Here is a 5,371-nt window from a genome sequence, read left to right as displayed (position 1 = left end):
CGATGTCTTATTTAAAGGAGAAGAAAAGCTCCAAGACAGTTTATTGCCAACAGATTAGCTACAATAATGCAAGCTATAAACTATATTTATTCTGCAGAATGCTTTACCATACCTGAGTAAACAGCTCTAGACACTGTCTCTGTTTGTTTAGGATAGAAGCTGCCATATTAGCTTGGAGCGACATCACTTCCTGCCCAAGTCTCTCCCTGCTCACTTACAGCTCTGGGCTCAGATTACAGCAGGGAGGGGAGGAGGGAGGGGAGAGAGGAGCAAACTGAGCATGCTCAAGCCCTAGCCCTGGAGGTTTAAGCTGAAAACAGGAAGTCTGATACAGAAGCCCATGAGTACACAATAGAAGGAAAGAAATTCTGTTTCTTTTGACAGAGGACTCAGAGCAGCATTACTTTAAGGGTATACTGGTGTATTTATATAAACGTTTCTGATAAAACTTACTTACTTTTAGCCTTTCCTTCTCCTTTATTAAGGTGCTGGCTGTCTAATTCTTCAGCGATTTAGAAAACACATAAAAGCCAAAATTACAGCACCGGGATCCTAAAAGTTTTCTCAAAATCGCCTTTCATCTTCTCCCCTTTCCTCCTCCGCAGGAACAGATTGGATCGATAGAAGATTAAATATATATATATATCTGGGCACCTCGAAAACGCTCTCATATCTGCGCCGGTTGTTATCTGAAACGTGTTTGATGGTGTCTCTGAATTCTCTTGCTACGTCTTCTCTTTTCATTGCCGGAAATCTGATGCCTGGATAAAACCAAAGAATAATAGGAAACATGGGAGAGGTTTTTTTTTTTCTTCCCTTGTTCTGTCTTGTTAGCAGAATTTCTAGAATCCTGTTCCATCAAGGGGAACTTTATTCTCATCCATTCCACCTTTATTTTAGGCTGAAAACGGACTTTTATTCCCTCTTTAGTGACAGAACAAAATGTTAGAGGTGCGTTATTACCACTCAGTGTCGGACTGGGGCACTGGGGGCCCACCAGAGAACCTGATCTGAAGGGCCCCCCAATTTACTCACGAAAGCCGACAAGGTAAAATAAACAAAATGCATAACAAAGTGAACATTTTTTTTATTTGTATACTATTAAATAACATTAAATTGCCACTATTAAATAACCTTATTAATAAGTATAATTTTTAATCACTTATAAAAAAAAACCACACAAACCAGTATACCTGCATAATAAACCAGCGAAGTAAGCTCGGGATAGACAGAAAAACGATAATATATAGTATAGTATTTCTTACTTAATTGTTACACCTGCGGTGATATTGGGGTTAATTATCATTAGGCAAAGTGTCTATTTCCCTTCCCCTGTGGGATTAGCTTGCCCTTTAACCAAAATAACACCTAAGGGCTAGTCCACACGGGGAGATAGCGACGCGTTTGCGGTCGCGGCGACAAAGCGCCGCGACAGTCGCCGCGACCGGCGCAGGCGACAGTTTTGTATGGGTGCCTATGTAAAAACGCCTGTGCTAACCACACGAGGCGATGCGCTTTTCAACAGTCGCCTGAAAAAGCCTGGCGAGGCCGCTATCTCCCCGTGTGGACTAGCCCTAAATGGCACCATCTGTGTTTCCAGATTTTGTACTTACAGACGTTTAAAGGTATTACTTGCGTAGTAAATAGTTGTTGCCCCTTGTTTTTAAGCACTGTTAGCATCCATCGGTTTCTAAAAAGATGTGCTAAACATCATGTAAAAAACCTTTAATAAATAAATTTAAAAGAGAAAATTGCACTCACATAAATATGCTTGGAATTAGCGGATAAAAGTCAGTCCATGGGTATTTCCAGCTATGTTTGCTCCGCTAGCGGAGGACTGATGGGAATGTAATAGGGACCTTAGATTGTAAGCTCACTTGTCAAGGACTGATGGGATTGTGATAGGGATCTTATATTGTAAAATCACTAGGACAGAAACTGATATAATTGTGATAGGGACCTTATAGTGTAAGCTCACTGGGCAAGAACTGATGGAAATGTGAAATATATATATAAAAATAGAGAGAGGGGTACACAGTTTATTCACATCAGTACACCATCAGCTTTATGAATCACATTTTGTCAACTTGTAATTGATTAAAAATTAATGTTACACTCGATCAATAAAAAAAAGTAAAAATTCAGTGCATATTTAATTTTTAAATCAATTTTTAATTCATTGTAAGCACTCGAGTCCCACCCCAGTCCCAGTAAAAATGGATTATGGAAATGGATAATAACAGAAAGTGGGTAAGCAAACTTAAAGGGGCAAACAAATGGTTAAATGTAAAATGAAATTAAAGGGGTGGTTAGCCTTTAATTTAACTTTTAGTATGTTATAGAATGGCTCATTCTAAGCAACATTTCAATTGGCCTTCATTATTTGTTTTCTATAGTTTTTAATAATTTGCCTTCTTCTGACTTTTTTCCAGCTTGCAAATGGGGGTCGCTGACCCCATCTAAAAAACAAATGCTCTGTAAGGCTACACATGTATTGTTTGTGCTACTTTTTTATTACTCATCTTTCTATTCAGGCCTCTCCTATTCCAGTCTCTTATTCAAATGAGTGCATGGTTGCTAGGGGAATTTGGACCCTAGCAACCAAGTGGCTGAAATTGCAAACTGGAAGCAGCTGGATAAAATGCTAAATAACACAAAAAAAACAGATTGTTTGCTCACCAGAAAAGTACTGTATTCAAGCTGGTCTCTAGCTAGAGGAGAAGCCAAGAACGTAGCAATAGGCTGCAGAGAACAAACGATGCCATGAGGGCACAGGCAGCAGGTCAATCAGAACCCAGGAACCACACCAGTACTCCCTCCCTGACGCGCTCTTTCTCCCTGATTCCCCCACCACGTGAGGGCGCAGGCACGGCAAGTGACGTCATCAGGGCTCAAATCGGAAAATAGGCGCACAGCTGAAGCGCAGCCACCAGGTGGAGAAGAGGCAGGAGGCGGGGCCATAGCTGCGTGATACAAGATCACGAGTTGAGCACCAGCAGCAATACAGATTATATAGTAGTGGCCACAGGGGCCCACAAGGACTGGGGCCCACCGGGATTTTTCCCGGTGGGCCAGTCCGACGCTGTTACCACTCAGCAAAAGATAACGTCGAATAAAAAGACATTTAACCTCCTCGAACACAAAAAGTTCTTTTTTTTTCCTATAAAATATTTTATATTTGAAGCCAGGTTACATAATAATATTCACCGCCATATTATCCTATTTCGGCAATACGTCGACTTTGCCTTTATCTTCTGATAGGTATTTTAGAAGGCAGTTATTACAGGTGCTTTAGATATGAGTCAATCTACTTCCGATCATTTTATTCTACTTTTGAAGAATATTTTCCGCATTTCTAATATACATGTAAAAGAGAACCTTCTGTGCTGCCTCTGCCCAAGGAATCGTCCTCGCTCAGAAAGAATACGAAAGCCCTTAATGATATTAGAAAAACAAGAGAACCCCAACTCTTAGAGCCTGGAGCCCTATGTTGTGCATCCTCCTTTGTGCTCCCCACCATGAAGAACAAGAGCAAACATTATTGACTAAACAAGTAGGGGGAACAAAGGGAACCGTCCATGATCCTCTGCGCCATTGTTTGTGCCTAATTTACGATGAAACCTAATGAACTCTCCCCTATTATAAAACCAGTGGATGGTAAATATTTGCTTTATGACTCTCATAGTGGAGCGCTTCCATTAACTAGAAACAAATAAATAAAACATCCGAACAGCTCTCCGAAGGAAACAATAGCTGCCTGTGCATGCAGAGTGGCCCCACTGGCAAATCCGCCCCACAATAAACGCGGGGCCTCCAAAAGCCTTCGATGGCCTTCGTCCGCTCCATTTTTCGCCTATAAATAACAAGCGCAGGTGGCGTTCCAGGAAACAATCGTATAAAAGTCCAAATGGAACCAATTAATCTCAGGGCGGGTTGGTTAAAACCTCTTTCCAGTCCTTTCGGATAGGCCTGTAATTGGTTTTCTTTTCCAGTCCAAGTTAAAAGAACAATGGGACCACTTAAATCTTTGTATTAAAGGGCAATTAAACCTTATAGCAAAGGAAGTTAATTCAGTTATAATGGAAGACGGCTGTAGCGTTATTTCTCATGGTCAGCAGATCTACGGCAAACAGGCCAGAGCTCCTCAATCAGTTGTCACATACCTTCTGTAGTTCCTCTCCTCCAAGTCATTTAGACATAGACATAGAGTGGGGTGGGTAATATTTAAATGTAAAGACTCTTACGGTGGACAACTACCATCAGGTTTGAAAATCATGCTGCAAGAGGGCTGCCTCCAATGGGTCTTTATGGGCCAAATGTATGATCTGGTTGTTTCACCTAAGCCAAATATTAGATCAGTCCAAATTATCCCAGCACAGACGGTCAAAAAAGGCAGAGATTTGCTTGTTTGGCAACCACCTTGTAGTAGGGATAATAGCTTCTAAGAAGACACTAGGGCAGTGGGATAGAATGTGTAGTAGGGAGAGATGGTGCCTATAGTAACAGTGGGATAATAGACTCTGGGAAGGGAGTGTGACTGTGGGATAGCAGGTATAGTAGGGAGAGATGGTGCCTATAGTAACAGTGGGATAATAGTCTCTGGGAAGGGAGTGTGACTGTGGGATAGCAGGTATAGTAGGGAGAGATGGTGTCTATAGTAACAGTGGATAATAGTCTCTGGGAAGGGAGTGTGACTGTGGGATAGCAGGTATAGTAGGGAGAGATGGTGCCTATAGTAACAGTGGATAATAGTCTCTGGGAAGGGAGTGTGACTGTGGGATAGCAGGTATAGTAGGGAGAGATGGTGCCTATAGTAACAGTGGGATAATAATCTCTGGGAAGGGAGTGTGACTGTGGGATAGCAGGTATAGTAGGGAGAGATGGTGTCTATAGTAACAGTGGGATAATAGTCTCTGGGAAGGGAGTGTGACTGTGGGATAGCAGGTATAGTAGGGAGAGATGGTGCCTATAGTAACAGTGGATAATAGTCTCTGGGAAGGGAGTGTGACTGTGGGATAGCAGGTATAGTAGGGAGAGATGGTGTCTATAGTAACAGTGGGATAATAGTCTCTGGGAAGGGAGTGTGACTGTGGGATAGCAGGTATAGTAGGGAGAGATGGTGCCTATAGTAACAGTGGATAATAGTCTCTGGGAGGGGAGTGTGACTGTGGGATAGCAGGTATAGTAGGGAGAGATGGTGCCTATAGTAACAGTGGATAATAGTCTCTGGGAAGGGAGTGTGACTGTGGGATAGACAGACACAAAGAATCGAGGTCACGCACCACTTGATTGCCAATCATTGGCGCACTTAGGATGGATGAGATAAATCATTGCTATACAGAGTGGGCAGTAAATGATCAGGTGTCCCCAA

The 5,371-nt window shown here is 42.2% G+C and overlaps 1 long non-coding RNA gene across 1 annotated transcript; it reads right to left on the bottom strand.

Moving 5' to 3' along the window:
* Positions 1 to 463: 463 nt before the first annotated feature.
* Positions 464 to 4,459, bottom strand: LOC121402911. The gene is made up of 2 exons (XR_005966858.1): positions 2,680 to 4,459; positions 464 to 761 (listed from the first exon to the last, which is right to left on the bottom strand). It is a non-coding gene; the product is annotated as an uncharacterized LOC121402911 (long non-coding RNA).
* Positions 4,460 to 5,371: the final 912 nt, after the last annotated feature.

This window comes from Xenopus laevis, chromosome 4L, assembly GCF_017654675.1.
Source record: "Xenopus laevis strain J_2021 chromosome 4L, Xenopus_laevis_v10.1, whole genome shotgun sequence".
Classification (NCBI taxonomy): domain Eukaryota; kingdom Metazoa; phylum Chordata; class Amphibia; order Anura; family Pipidae; genus Xenopus; species Xenopus laevis.
The sequence above is the reverse complement of the archived record's forward strand: the minus strand, read 5'-3'. Positions and strand labels throughout refer to the sequence as shown.